We start from the raw sequence: 15,672 nt of genomic DNA on the forward strand, positions 1-15,672 counted from the left end.
CAGCACCCATGCGAGATCTTTTGGGGGTTTTTGCAAGAAGTTGAAATTAATTGATTGGCCTTCCCCTCCTTTTTTTCCCTGCACACGGCAGCAGTGGATCATGAAGGCATGTGTACCCTGCCTGTCCACCCACCCACAAAAGTGGCCTTCCTGGATCCCTGGGGCAAAGGCCCCTCACTCCGGCCAGAGGCGCATCAGCCTGGCTGCCCCCAGCATAGCTGCCCCGGGGCTACAGGGGATGGCCTGGCATGGAAGGCATGTGGCCTGCCTGTTTACTTTACCAATAAGACTGCTGAAGCCAGGCCTCCCACGCTCTTGCTTGAGGTAGGATGCCGCATGGCTCTTCATGCCATTGCAATTGCTCATGGCAGGATGCTGCATGGCACTTCACACCATTGCTGTTGCCCAAAGTACCACGCAGTGTCCTGCCACGAGAAACAGCAATGACATGGGAGGCCTGGCTGTGGTAGTCCTACTGTTAAGGTAAGCAGGTGTGTGGGGAAGCTTCACCCCCCTGCCCCCACCCTCGCCCCAAACTAGGCTTACTTTGGGGGGGCTTATATTAGGCCCATCCCCAAAAATCAAGCTGGGGCTTACTTTCTGGGGGGGGTTCTTTGGGGGAAACACAGTAATACAGAGAAGCCCTCTAGCTTTTCAAAGCTGGTTGCTAACACTACATGTCATGCTAGTGAATTCCAAAACTGAATTAATGTTGTAAAAAAATAGTACTTTTTGTCTGTCCTAATTTTTCCAAAATCCATTTTTGTTGGGGGACTTCTAGTTCCAATATTCCAGGAAGGAGGAAATTGTTTCTCTTTGTCCACTATATCCCTACCATGCATAAATGTGTACACCCCAAATATATTCCCTGTCATTTGCTCCATATCCTTGATCATCTCAGTTGCACTCACCTGAATTTTTTTTCTGTCTCCATGATATCCTTTTTGAGGTGCCACAACCAGAACTGCACACAATAACCCAAATGGGGTTGCACATCAGTGTTATCAGGTTGTTTTTGACTCCTAATGACCACACAGATAAATCTTCTCCATGACACTCCATCTCTAACCTGTCCTTCCAAGTCTCCTGGTAGTGCCCTCATTGACATCATAAATGAGTCCATCCATCTTGCTGCTAGTTGTCCTCTTCTTCTCCTCATTCCTTCTACCCTTCCTAGCATAAGAGCCTTGTCCAAAAAGTGCAAATAAAAGCAGCCAGTAAATTGTACTTCCTACTCAGACATTAATACATTGCCTCTCCAAGCTAAAATGTCAATAAATATTTCACACGTCTTTCCAAATGGCTCCAGTGACCCATAAGATTTAAGAAAATATGTCTAACTGCCAGTTTGGAGAAAAGCCTTGCTTAATGAAGGTCTGAGAATCTTTTAGAGACCAGAGGCACAGCTGTGTGACCCTTTGGAGAAGGACTGTCAGATCCTCTGATTGCCCCCTTATCTTAGTTTCTAGGACTTTGGCTAACAGCTTCACATCACTGCTGTATTTCAACTAATTTCTTAGCATCCCAGAGAATTCTGACATATGATCAGAAAAGGAAATGGTCACAGAGAACTGTAAGTGTTACATAATCTCTGCAAGAAAGTTAACAAACTTTTTCTCAAATTCTTAGCTCAAATTTCCAAATACTGCATATTGTTTCAGTTGCAGAAATTCACTTTTGAATTTATTTTGGAAGAAACATCTTTGGTTGTTGACACATATCAATAGAGCTTCTTTTCCAACTTGCATCCTTCAACTAGATTGATGACATTTAAATATGCTGAGAAAATATTTCCAAATAGCACATTTTATGTATTTAATGTTTTAGTGCAGTTGCACCCCCCCCACACACACACACCTTTTAGGCACCTGGGATTGGTTCCATGGAGAGAGGTGTTTCCATGAACCAGAGGAGGTGTGGTTTTGCGTGCTGCCTGCATCCCATGGATGGCGCATCAGTTGTTTGCGCGGCCTGGTTTCTGGCATGCCATGGCCCAGTGCTGGTCCATGGAGCAGGAGTTGGGGACCCCTGTTTTAGTTTTTTATTATTTCCATATAGTGCCCTTTAATTATTTTAACAGCCACATTGGTTATTGGGTGATTTACTAATATATGTCATCATAAAATTATTATTATTAATTTGCATATGTATACCTATGTAATCTTGAGGAGAAAAACAAATATTTTAAACATCCATATTTACCATTTCTATTCAAATAATATTTATACAAATGAGGATAATTTAATAGAAATATTAACACAATTAATAAAGGAAGACCATATGTGACTGAATTTTTCTTCACAATAACATTCTTAAAGTTTTTGCTGATATTTTCAATTTTCAATATTTTTCAGTAACTAACTGCAACTATAATGGAATCAATATGTTATAATGTATCAATATAAATGTTCAGATAAAAATGTATTTTACTTATAAAAATAAGTACCAGTAAATACAGTTTACAGTGTGATAATAATAATAAGATTAACTCTCATCCCATATCTTTTTCTCTTTCCACAGTTAAATTAACAAACCAACAAGCAGTATTTTGATGTTCTTTCTGAAAATAGAGATTTAAATTTGTCATCTAAATTACCATCATGCTTACAGGGGGAGATACAGCAAAACCTCTGGAATACTTTTACTGGAATATCTGTTCTAGCCATTTACAAATCAAAATGTGACCCCATTCTAATTTGTTGTCAAACTGTCCGTGCTTAGCCTTCATCTCTCCTAAAAGGCAACATGAATATTTAAGCTATTAAAACTTCCTCAATGTTTTCATAATCCTATTATGTGAAGCTTTGTGAAGACAGCAGTTGTGGTAAATTAGACCTTCCATACTTTCGTGATATTTGATGGTGGCCCTTAAAGTTATTTGTGAGAATTCTGTTTATTTTTGTGATCAGAGACAATTTGAACGCTATTTGTCACTAGCGTTTGTCTCGTTGCCTCTAGATATATTTGGCAGGTAACTACATTTCTGGACTTCACAGTGTGGGAGAACTCTATGAAAGCAATACATTGTTTAAATGTATTCTGCACACCTCCTGAACAAAGCAAACTTCAAAGTAACCTTTTGCACAAAAGGCAGCACAAAAGAACTTATTGTGCAGGCCTCCAAGACTTCCAGTGATTACTTATTTATTCTCTGATAAATAAAAAAAGAAACTTGAACTAGGAAAGGTGGAGAATCTAGCATTATAGATTACAAGGAGCTTTTGACACTGCGGCTCCCTTATCTCTGCCTTCAAGGCCCCACTTGAATGGACCTATTCAGAAACTAGCAGCTATGTGCTATAGCTAAACACAGCAACCTGAAGAAGTTCTGTTTTGCATTGTTCAGCTGCCTCTTCCCATTAAGGTCAGTATCAGTCTGTCGATCCTGTGGCTTTAGCTTGCATTGTGAGCAAAAAAAAATCAAGCCCCATTCCCCATTTATATTTCTTTTCTGTAGAATTTGAAGCACTTGAGAAAGAAAGTGGATGGGTACAGAGATCCAAAACTGCACTTTTATATTGCAAGAACTGCACTTTAGTTGTCTTGTAGTACAATTCTGGGAGTTTGGTTTAATCCATATTTCATTAGAAGGTTGATATCCAACTTCAGAGGTATTTCAGAGTTGGCTTTGGTTGGCAGAACCTGATGTTCTTGTTTATTCACTTGAAAATATGGCTATATGAAAAGTTACAGATGTTCCTTTGGTAATGTAAAAGCTGACTTACATATTCTTAAATTTATGCACATTTTTCCATAAGCCATATCTAAAACTGTCAAGGTTTATAAAAATGTGCATTATATATATATACTGTAATGCAAAATGGTATACCATGTGGATGAATTTTCTTGGGGGGATTATAAAGTAGGCATCATGTTCCAGAAGGCACATGGTCACATGTTCTCATAATTACCATGTGGATGTGTATTGCTTCATCTCACAGTCTTTAATGTTATTTCACTCCATATTGCAATCATTAATGGAAAGAGATCAAATGACAATAAGAGTGCAGAAACATATGTGTAGAGTCAATGGTTTAGGTCAGAGCCCAACAGCACTTTTTGAAGACTGGTTCATCAATTATGGAACAATGGTGCAGAAAGAAGGACATTTAAGATTTCCTTGTCATTGATAATGTTCCTGGTCATGCTACATATTTAGATAATTATTATCCAAATGTTAATATTCATGTTCCTACTTTCAAATCAACATCACTCACCAGCCCATTAATTAGAGGGGTCATTGCATATTTTGAGGTCTATTATCTATATACAACATTTGCAAATGCATTAGATGCAACACGCACAATCAATTTGTACAATTTCTGAAAATTGTAAATATTTCCTAAACTATCAGAAATATTGCTAAGATCCAGCAGAATTTTCTCAGAGTTGATTAATAGATTATTTAATATAGATTCAACTTGTAAATGTGCTATCCAACTTAAAAAAATGTGACTCTGGGCTGTTAAAGTTAGATTGAAACAGCACCACACATCACACACACACATACAACACATGCACACCACCACAAAACTGCATTGTGTCCAAGGTCAGTCCTATATTTGTCTAATCACATCTTAAAGATGGTTTCATCTTGGCCCGATGTGCAAGGAAAGTCTTCAGTGCTATACAAATGATCAGCAAGGTCAGTGCTATCCAGATCATATAGATATATCCTTTTCCATAAGGCAGATATTACAACAAAGAAGGTATGTCTCCCAAGTCCCATCAGATGGTGTAGTTTAGTAGAGAGGTTTTGAAATATGCCCATCCTCACACTATCAAAATGGGTGGGACATACTAAAATAATAGGAGACAGGTGGTCACACCAATAACTGGCATGAAGGGTTTGTAGGTTATAACCAGCATCTTGAACTGATTCCAGAGGCTGATGGAAGCCAGTACAGCTAGCAAAATAAAGGTGTTACTTGGCATACTATGTAGAGCAAAATTGTTTGCCACTTTAATTTTCACACATTAATCCTTAAGAAATATTCTTAGCTGTGTGTAGGTGGCTTTGTTCTTCATCTTCCTCCAGTGACCCCCCTCCCCTGGAATAGGACAACTTGCCATGACCAACTTGCCAATTTTTGTCATTCACATTTCATTCTGTCCTTCCTTTTGCATCCTTTCTTTAATTATTCCATTCCACCATCACTTTAATATGTGTAACTCTTATCCTGGGGCAAGTTAGGAGCCGTGACCAGGGGGGCTTTTGCACAGGTTCGCCTGGTGCGCCAGTTGCGTCCCTATCTGGACCGAGACGCCCTACGCACAGTCACTCATGCGCTTGTGACCTCCCGTTTGGACTACTGTAACGCTCTCTACATGGGGCTGCCCTTGAAGACCACTCGGAGGCTTCAACTGGTGCAGAATGCGGCCGCGCAAGTTGTAATGGGGGTCTCCCGATACTCCCATGTAACACCTCTACTCCGCGAGCTGCATTGGCTTCCGGTTGCCCTCCGGGTGAAATTCAAGGTGCTGGTTATCACCTATAAAGCCCTACATGGCCTGGGTCCGGGGTATTTGAGGGAACACCTGCTGCCGGCATCAAACGCCCTTCGCCCAGTGCGCTCCCACAGGGAGGGTCTGCTCAGGGTCCCGCCGGTGAGAGATTGCCGGCGGGTGACACCCAGGGATAGGGCCTTCTCAGTGGGAGCGCCTGCCCTCTGGAACCAGCTGCCGGTAGAGTTGAGGACTGCTCCCGACCTCCGATCATTCCGCCGGGGCCTGAAGACCTGGCTCTTTGAGCTCTCGGGCCCAGGCTGAGGAGAAAATTTTAACTGGGGTTTTAATGTACAGGGTGATTTAATGCTTTTTAATTGGTTTTAACTTTTGTATGTTTTGATTTTTAATTCCCTGTAAACCGCCCTGAGTCCTCAGGGAAAGGGCGGTATACAAATGCAAATATTAAATTAAATTTTAAATTAAGTTGTCCACAGTGAGTTGTTCTAGACCCATGAGCCCCTCCCCCAGTACCTCTTCTACATTTCATTACCTAGAGGTGCTCTGAGAATGAGCAGGAGGAGACGGATTCCTTAGGATCTATAAGTCACATAGATGTAATCTGAACCACAGCTATTGATGTGTTCTCTTTCCTAATTAAAGCTAAAAGAACTTTTATCAGAACCAGAGGAACAATCCCAAGGTCCCTCTGAGTAGGCTTTTTTGGGGGGGGGAATTTGGCAAATGGCATTAAAACCTCTCTACCTTATAAATTAAGACTATACAAATACTGATTTGGCAGCCAGGTTGACCTGGGAACTTGATGGGCACCAGGACATATGGTGATATATATTCACTAATATATGGTACCTGTAGGCATCACAATCCTATCGAAATAATAGAAGTTGGCTGAATTCCCTCCTATTTTGATTCAAATGAGCTTTTCCCCAGAATGTCTTAATCAGAACTCTTATGAATTCTCCAAAATATTGGGACATGCTTTTTGGACATGCTTCTGATCTACTTTTCCAACTTCTTACATTGGTTTCTCCTGCCTTCCTACAAAGCTATCTGAACAAAGGTTCTTTTTCTTATTTTTCTACCACTTCCATTCAAGGGCAACAGATCATTGAGAATTCTCAATTGCTGACATATTCTGGATCCTGATTAGTCTATGCTAGGAGTGACTTTTTATGAAATGTAATCTATGTTTGTGCTGCACCCCATCTTTGCTGTAGAAATATGTTTTTTTAAGAGAATGAAGATGATGATTAGAAGCTGAGTCTTTTAAACCATGATTTCCCAGTTTTGGTGGCTAGAAATTCCCTTGTCATAAGCTCTATTCAACTTTCCTGTACATTTATTCTAATGTGTTATTTTATCAACTCCATCCTTCCATAAAACTCTCAGTCTGACAAAAAAAGATGAGGAAGGCTTTCAGAAGGATTCCTTTTGGTTTCACAAAGCCTGGTTTATTTCAGAACTCTTCAAGAAACCATTTGACAGGTCATAACAACTGAAATTCAACAGATGTGCTAAGAAATGTGTCTGAAAATATATAAGTATCCAGCCACCTCAACGCTTCTTCGCACATCAGCCTAGGACACCTTGAAACAATCCTGGAAGACTGTGAGGGATAGAATTAATTTCTTCTGAATTTTGCTGAAAGTTTCAGAAAAAGCAGGGACACAGATTCTCCCTCTTCCTCCTTCACAATTCAGGGCCCACTAATGGAATTAATTGGCTAGAGATACAGGATAGACAATCATGTTTCCCTTTCAAACAACATTTCATTATCTTAAAGAGAATAGACAGTGCACAACTTGGAAGTATTATTTCCCTCCAGCAGAACTAAATTCAGCACATCCTCAAAACAGATTTTTGAGTTAAAGAAGAGACTCCCTTCAAGCAGCAAATCAAATCAAATGGCTTTGCAGCACATCAAGCTCTTTCAAAATGCTTTAAAATCTCAGTGGCTCTTCTATTGCTTCTGGAGTTGTCACACATAATATATAATACAACTACTTCACTTCCATACAAGAAAAATGCTGGAAGGGAAAATAGAATGTTCTTATGGGCTCTCTTAATGAGTTTAATACCTCATTACATTTTCTGCCTGTTACAGCTCTTTTGGAGTGATGAGACTAATCTTGTTTTGGGCTTAATTCACTTTCCCAATTCGCAAGTAAAACTAGAATCCACTCTTGGATCAAACTTTTCTTTCAAATTTTCCATAATTGTACTGAATGAGTGAATAGAGAGCAAATTGAGAAGTTCTTTTTGGGAATTTGGCAGGGTGTACACATGGGGTTAACTTTGAGCAACTCCAAGTAATGTGGATCTTATTTCTTTTCTGACAGAGTTTTTAGCTTAACAGATTGGAAAGATGCTTTGAACACAGTGTACTTTGACCTCAGGCAACTATTTGATCAAGTTGTTCACAATATCCTCATGAATAAAATAGTAAAGCATGAGCTAGATGTTACAAAATTGGCTGAGTGGAGAAAACACAGAACAAAACTGGCTTAGTAGAGAACACAGATTGGCTGAGTAGAGTAGAAAGAACACAGAAATGGAGAGTAGCCCTGAAGGGGGTGTCCAAAGCAATATTCCCTGTTTATTAATGAGCTGGGTGAAGGGATCAAGGGATCAAGGGGACAATAATCAAATTCACAATGATACAAGACTAGGAGGAAAGTCCAAAAGAAAATTTTTTTTAAAAATCCAAACAATGAGTTGAAAAGAATTAAATTTAATAGGGGAAAATTAAACAGTTCATCTGGGGAGAGAAAAAATGGAAGGCCTAGGTTTACCGAGTCTCCCGGTACTCCCATGTTACACCTTTGCTCCGCGAGCTGCATTGGCTGCCAGTTGTCTTCCGGGTGAGGTTCAAGGTTTTGGTAATGGTTTTTAAAGCCCTACATGGCATGGGTCCGGAGTACCTCGGGGACCACCTGCTGCCGGCGTCAACTTCCCTCCGCCCTGTGCGTTCCCACAGAGAGGGCCTCCTCAGGGTGCCACCGGTCAGAGAATGTCGGCTGGTGGCCCCCAGGGGGAGGGCCTTCTCTGTGGGCGCCCCGGCTTTATGGAATCAGCTGCTGGTTGAGCTCCGGATGGCACCTGACCTTTGTTCCTTCCAACGCGACTTGAAGACCTACCTGTTTGAACAGGCCGGCCTGGCCTGATGGGGGATGCGTTGGGGTTTTTTATTGGGGATTTTTTTACATTTTTCTACTGTTTTTAGTTTGGGCTCGTGTTTAATTCTTTTTTAATTTTTGTAATTTGTATTTTTATATATGCCCTGTTCACCACCCTGAGTCCTTCGGGAGAAGGGCGGTATACAAATATAATAAACTTTAAACTTTAAACTTTATAACTGTGGAGCTGGTTTAGCAAAGAATTAATAGATGCCAAGCTAACACCTATAGACACTAGTCTAAGTATTTATTGTTTTAAAGCCACAAGGTGTGACACAATTATTATTGGTATGTTTTCCATGTCAAGTCCTGTCTCTGACAGTCTGTGTACCAACTCATTATATTTCACTGTATCAGTCTCCTTTCTGTGACCTCTGTTAATATAGGACATTACCAGTGAATCACAACCTGAATACAGCTGAGTCCTGCCAATGATGGGGGAGTTCATCAACTTTGCCAGGAGATTCCATACAGCCCAGGGCCACAGGTGACAAACTGTATCATCTCACAAGGAGAGGTCAATAGCCACTCTTTCAATTCTTTCCGAAAACTTAGTAAAGGCAGGTGGGGGTAACCTTGGAAGACAGGAGGAAGAGACACAGCCTAGACTACTATCATGCCAATGGTATCTCAGCCTACAAACAGAAAAGGGGACTGGGGAGGGTCTCATTATTTTCTAGAAAATAAAAGAGGGGCAAATGTTTTCAGACTTACAAGATTCTATTACTGTAACCTTACAATTAAGGTAATGTTGGTACTCATGGTTTGTATTTCTTGTCTGGATTACCTTGAAGGGCTGACAGAGCCAATTCATTAACACAATGCAATATAATAATACAGTAGCTCTTTTCAGGAGGTGTCAAGCTTGGAACCAGATGTGCCAAGCATCCTGTCTCCCCCCCCCCCAGAGACACATCAGTCCGACAAACAAAAAAAATGATACAAAGCAGTAAAACATTTTCATTAATTTTAAAGATGTGCAGAGGGAATTATTCAAAACATTATCATAGTGAAACCCTTGAAGGCATCCATATGAATCTCGGTGGCATTAATGTCGTACAAAAGGCTCATCGTCCCAGTTGTTTTTACACTATTCAGCTGAAAATGGGAGCATCTGCAGGTGTTTCGATGTTTCCATATTACAGTGGATGAATTCATTCTGAATCAAACCTCAAAATAGTAGTGTAAGTAGCATCTCAAGTTACAAACTTGAATTACATCAGCTCTTTTTAAGTCACCTGTTCAGACTGAATTAGGCTTAGAAGAGATGGCCACTTGTTTAAATGGCTTTTTAAAAGGAATTGAACAAATCACACGGGTATTTCCCTCTCACTATTCAGTGGCTGTATACTATTTAAGACTAATTATACTGGAAGAAATGATAGTTGCTTGTCAGCTTTCTGGACAAAGTTGGTTGGTCATTATTGGAAATGAGATGCTGAACTGGATGAATTTTAATTAAATTCAACAATGCTCTGCCACCTACTCAGTTCAGTCCCGATGGCACTTTTGTACATAGACTCCTCAAACTGCCATAGTCTGACTCGAAAATAATTAACCAAGATTTCTGGGAGGAGAAAGATTGTCTCATTGGTCAAATTCAGTGTTGGATTTGATTCAATTCAATTGAAGCAATACAAGATAGCCATGTTATCACCTGCCATGCATGTGAGTTTATCAAAGCCGGGCACTCCACAAGGAATTCCATCACCGGACACATTGACCTACAACCAGCCTATGAACCCCTCAGAATTCAAATCAACTGCACAGCCAGCTAGACACTGTACTGACCCTCAACCAACCCACGCAACCCTCCCCAACCAGCACTTCAGTTCCCAGTGACCCTCATTTAACCTGACCTCCCCATCACAAGATCTACTGACCACATGAAGCCCTTATAAGCAGAAGAATACGGACACTGGCATCCCCTGAACTCCACTGGAGATATTACCTAGCCTGGTAACAAAACATTCAGAAACCAACCCACAAGCTTGGAGAACAAACTTCCACCCTCATATCCCTTCATGCAATATCGTGCAATATCATTGGTCAGCAAAGGGTCAGTAGTTTGCTTGTGCATATCCACAGTCAGAGTACGTTTGTCTTAATATATAACTTCCAGGATATAGCAGAAGGCTCTATTAGATGTGTATTATTCCAAATATATCTAAATTCAGAAAAAAAAATAAGGTTTAAATGACTTTATTTGCTTCATTCTCCTCTTTCATGTATACCATGGTCATAAGGATAATAACTTGATGATGCTCTGTAATTTATAAAGAAGCTGAAGCACATGGATTTATAGCCAAGAAAGGATATTGGGGCTCTGTTTTAACTTTTCACCTTGTTCTTTTTCTGACATTATTTGATTGCAATCTTTGTTGAAAGCAATTTTTGCCTAAATACACACCTGCAAGAAAATAAAACTTCTTTAAAAGGATCTCATAATTCTTCCTGGAACTGCATAGAACAGTATGGGCTTCTTTATGGCTTGTAAAAAAAAGATCAAGATTTTTACAAATCTCTCTTGTTCCCAAAGCAGAAGATAAATAATCAGGGGGGAAAACTTGCACTGGTTAGGGCAGTATAATTCAATCCTAATTTCTCAAATCTCTGTACAGTTTATGTAACCAAATTGTCTGCACACCATTTAAACAAATTTAGAGAAACTTTTGGATACAAAAGAAATCAAGAATAAACTAGATATATTATGCATTTATTTTCAGAGTAGATGGGGTGGATGAGAGAAGGAAGGAAGGAAGGAAGGAAGGAAGGGAGGGAGGAAGGAAGGAAGGAAGGAAGGAAGGAAGGAAGGAAGGAAGGAAGGAAGGAAGGAAATATTTTCCTCACATTTTTTTAAAAAACTGTGGAAGATGATATTTTAAAAATTATGAAGAAAGTAAAATGAATAAATTCATCCATTCAAGCAGAAGGCTGATTGCTTTGTTCTTAGAAATCCCATTTTCAGTCTCAGTGTGTTTAATTTCAAATTCTTTAAACAAGTTTGTGATGTAAATTAGGACTGCTATTTCTTCATCTCAGATAGCTACATCACAGCAAAGATATACAGAAAGAATTGTTGCACTTCTCATATGTCCCTTATCATAGGAATTTTGCAAATGGAGTTCTTGAAAATGCCCAGAGTTGAACAATAGGTTTTAAACTTGCAATTTGCCTAATAAAAATCTTAAGAAAAAAACAGAGTTGGAAGAGAACTTGTAGGTCTTCTAGTCCAACCCCATGCTCAAGCAGGAGACCCTATACCATTTAAGACAAATGGCTGTCCAATTTCTTCTTAAAAATCTCCACTGATGGAGCACCCACTATGTGCCTTAGACCTTTTGACTTATTAAAGAAAAGCTTAAATTTGTATTTACTTATGTACTAAAAACATTTTTAGACTTTTTCTCACTGAAGCTTTTTACAAAACTGTAGAATCAGTCTAAAGAAAACAAGAGACAAAGAGAAAATAATAAATTCATTTATGAAGAGGTAACAAGGGGGCCAGAGGTTAGAGAAAGCAAATACTGTATTAAAACTTAAGTATCTTCTTGAAACAGCAAAGTGAGGCATGATTAGCTTTTGGATAAGAGACCTCTAGAAAATCTTGGTGCTGTAGATTTGATGGGAAATTGAAGAAATATCTCAGAAGAAGGCAATTGGAAATAACTTCTGTATTGTTGTCAAGGATGTTAAATAGCGGGTTCTTTGGTGCAGGAATGAAGACGAGGTAGCTGAGTACAGGGAAACTCATATTTTATTTTGTGCAGAATCTGTACTGAGGAAATGGCTGCAGCTAGCTGCAATATATAGTCTAGCCCCTAGGCGGCAGCCAATAGGCTTGAAACAACCATTGCCGCCTAGGGATAGCCAATTGTATCACTGGAGACTTGTAGTCTGGGTTGCTGGAGAGCCGTTAGCTGCTCCAGCGAACCATATGGTATGACTATAAGCCCAGTACATAACAAAGGAAATCTTCCCAGGACCCTTTTTCTTCTGTGGGTTGAAACATGGGCCATGGATGATATATATATATACTATGAAAGAGATCTAGGAGTCCTGGTGGATCACCATTGAAGTATGTCAGCAGTGTGCTGCAGCTGCCAAAAAAGACAGTTCTAGGCTGTATCAACAGAGGGATAGCATCAAGATCATGGGAAATGATAGTACCACTTTATACTGCACTGAGACTACACTTGGAATACTGCATCCAGTTCTGGTCACCACAATTGAAGAAAGATGCTGAGGCCCAAGAAAGAGTGCAGAGAAGAGCAACAAAGATGATAAGAGGTCTGAAGACTAAATCATACAATGAATGGCTAAGAAAACTAGGTCATTAGTAGTAGTAGTAGTACAACATTGTTTCATTAGTCAGGAGACTACAATGCAATTGCAGAGTAGTAGTTTGGCTGCCTGTTTGCCAGCCCTGTAGGTACATGCTTCCACGCTTCCCATGATGTTCCACAAGAAGGTGAGCTGGCTTCGCACCAAAAAGAAAGACAAGTAGCTTTTCCTGTAGCATCATCTAAGGCCCCCTCTATCCCTGGAGCCCTTCACAAATGGGTGCCACAATTAGGAAAATTCAGAGGGAAGGAATCTGACTGCCTGCACAGGGCACCAGCTTGTCTCCCTCTGAAGTGGTCCCTATTTATTTACTCAATAGAACATGCTTTTAAACTGTTAGGTGGACAGAAACTGAGGCAAGTGACAGGAGCTCACCCTGACACACAGTGCTAGAACTCAAATTGGTGAAGCAGAAACCATTTTCAGGATCATTAAATCACTGAGCCACTGTGCCTCTAGGAAACTAGGTATGTTTAGCTTTATGAAGAGAAGACTCAAGGGAGACATGACAGCAGCCTTCAATAATTGAAAGTCTATCACAAGGAAGAGGGGATCAGTTTGTTCATAGCACCTGAGGGCAGGACAAGATATAATGGGTGGAAACTCATTAGAGGGAGATTCAACATGGACATAAGGAGGAATTCCTGACAGTGAAAACTATTAAGCAGTGGACAGTTTGATACCCAGTAGAGCGGGTGCACCATTGCTGGAGGTTTTCAAGAAAAGATTGGACAACCATTTACCTAGGCTGGACTCCTGTCTTGGGCAGTGGATTGGACTTGAAGACCTCCAAGGACCCTTCCAGCCCTATGATTCTGTGATTTAGGTTTGAGCATAAAGGACATTACAAAATGTAACATCCCTGCGATTGTATCGAACCCATGTATTAGTATGCCCTTGCTCATCTTAAGCCACACAATATGTTAGCCCAGTTGCTGTGGTGGTGCAGTGGTTAGAATGTGGTATTGCAGGCTAATTCTGCTGATTGCCAGCAGTTTGATCCTGACTGGCTCAAGGTTGACTCAGATTTCCATCCTTCTGAGGTCAATAAAATGAGGAACCAGATTGTTGAGGGCAATACACTGTAAGCCACTTAGAGAGGGCTGTAAAGCCCTATGAAGTGGTGTATAAATCTAAGTGCTATTGCTATTGCTAGTCATCAATATATACAGCATCTTCCTCCATTATGCAGACAGAACAAAGTTAATACTATTTGGGATCTTTTCCACAGCTATATCTCTAGGCTGCTTTGACATAAGCAAGATGCATTAGTAACAATTTTGGGCTTATCAGTCCTTGTATTGGAGAGTCAGTTGCCTCAAAGGTGCTTTTTCAAAAGGCAATTGGGCTGTGTGTTTTTGTTGTTGTTTTTGAGGAAGAAGATGTTTTGCTTCTCATCCAAGAAGCTTCATCAGTTCTGAAGTTTTGAACTGATGAAGCTTCTTGGATGAGAAGTGAAGCAGCTTCTTCCTCAAGGGGAAAAAACAACAACAACATAGTCCAGTTGCCTTTTGAAAAAGCACCTTTGAGACAGCCATGACCTGGACGACTGAGAATCTCCACAGACAGTTGCATTTTTACAGGCTCGTTTTAATTGCTCTCTTCCCTCAATACTGAAGCAATCTACCTTTTCACGAGCTCAACAATCTAAGGATAAACACTGTAATAGGGCAGGCTTCCAAATGATCCACCTTATAGATCAGACATGTCAAACACAAGGCCCGGGGGCCGGATGCGGCCCGTGAAGTGGTTTCATGCGGCCCGCGAAGCCATCCTGGAAACAGTGAGGGAATGGCCCCCACTGCCTTGGCTCTGGCCCAGAGACCCTCCTCCTGCCAGAGACCCTCAGATCTGTCCCACCCCTGCCCAGGCCCCCATAGGCACCCTTGATGCAAACGATGTAGAGCTGGCCACACCCACCCAGTAGGCCATACGCACTCTAGCCACACCCACCCAGTAGGCCACACCCACCCAGGCCACACCCACCCGGCCCCCTGAGGGCAACCGCAATGCTGATGCGGCCCTCAATGAAATTGAGTTTGACACCCCTGTTATAGATAGTCTAGTTTGGTCATACTAAATGGCTCTGCTAGAGCAGACTTAAATGGAGACTAACCTTCTGGGACTGCAAAGGAGAAAATGAGGTCAAATATTTTATGGCTTCATGTACTTATACCCATCCAATAACTTATTTCTATGTAGGGAAACATCCAGATAGTAGCAATTTTCCATTGTTCTGCTATCTGAATCCTAAAGTAACTATTAAGTTCCTGTCTCCCTGGCGCCACAACAGAAAGACTCATTTGGAATAATGGTCTTCCAGAATAGCAAAAACTTGTCCACTCTGTTAAATTTAGAGCCCCCACCCCGTCTTTAACTCTTCTCCCAGATTTGTTTAGCAGACTGCTCTGAAGAGATATTGCCACATTGCTAGTCTATTATTCACACTCTCCAGGCTTCACTATGTAGAATTTCTTCAAAAGCCCCCTTCATATGAAATTCAAAACTTGGTTTGTCATAGATTGCAAAAAAGCCCCTTCTTTTTGCAATATATACTTTTCGATCTGACAACTCATTATGTTCCTTTCAATCACTCAGAGAGCATAAGAAGTTTTATAAAGCACTTATAAAATCTAAGAAAGAATAAGAACTAAGAGAGTATTAGGGGAGATTAATTGCAGCAGCT

At 40.6% G+C, this 15,672-nt stretch overlaps 1 long non-coding RNA gene across 1 annotated transcript in view; it reads left to right on the plus strand.

Moving 5' to 3' along the window:
* Positions 1 to 3,211: 3,211 nt before the first annotated feature.
* The window catches only part of LOC310641874, a 43,111-nt gene continuing 30,650 nt past the window's right edge, over positions 3,212 to 15,672 (plus strand). The window contains exon 1 of the long non-coding RNA XR_014492788.1: positions 3,212 to 3,364. This is a non-coding gene — a long non-coding RNA (uncharacterized lncRNA). The remainder of the gene's footprint in view (positions 3,365 to 15,672) is intronic.

This window comes from Vipera ursinii, assembly GCF_947247035.1.
Source record: "Vipera ursinii genome assembly, chromosome: 6".
NCBI classification, from domain to species: domain Eukaryota; kingdom Metazoa; phylum Chordata; class Lepidosauria; order Squamata; family Viperidae; genus Vipera; species Vipera ursinii.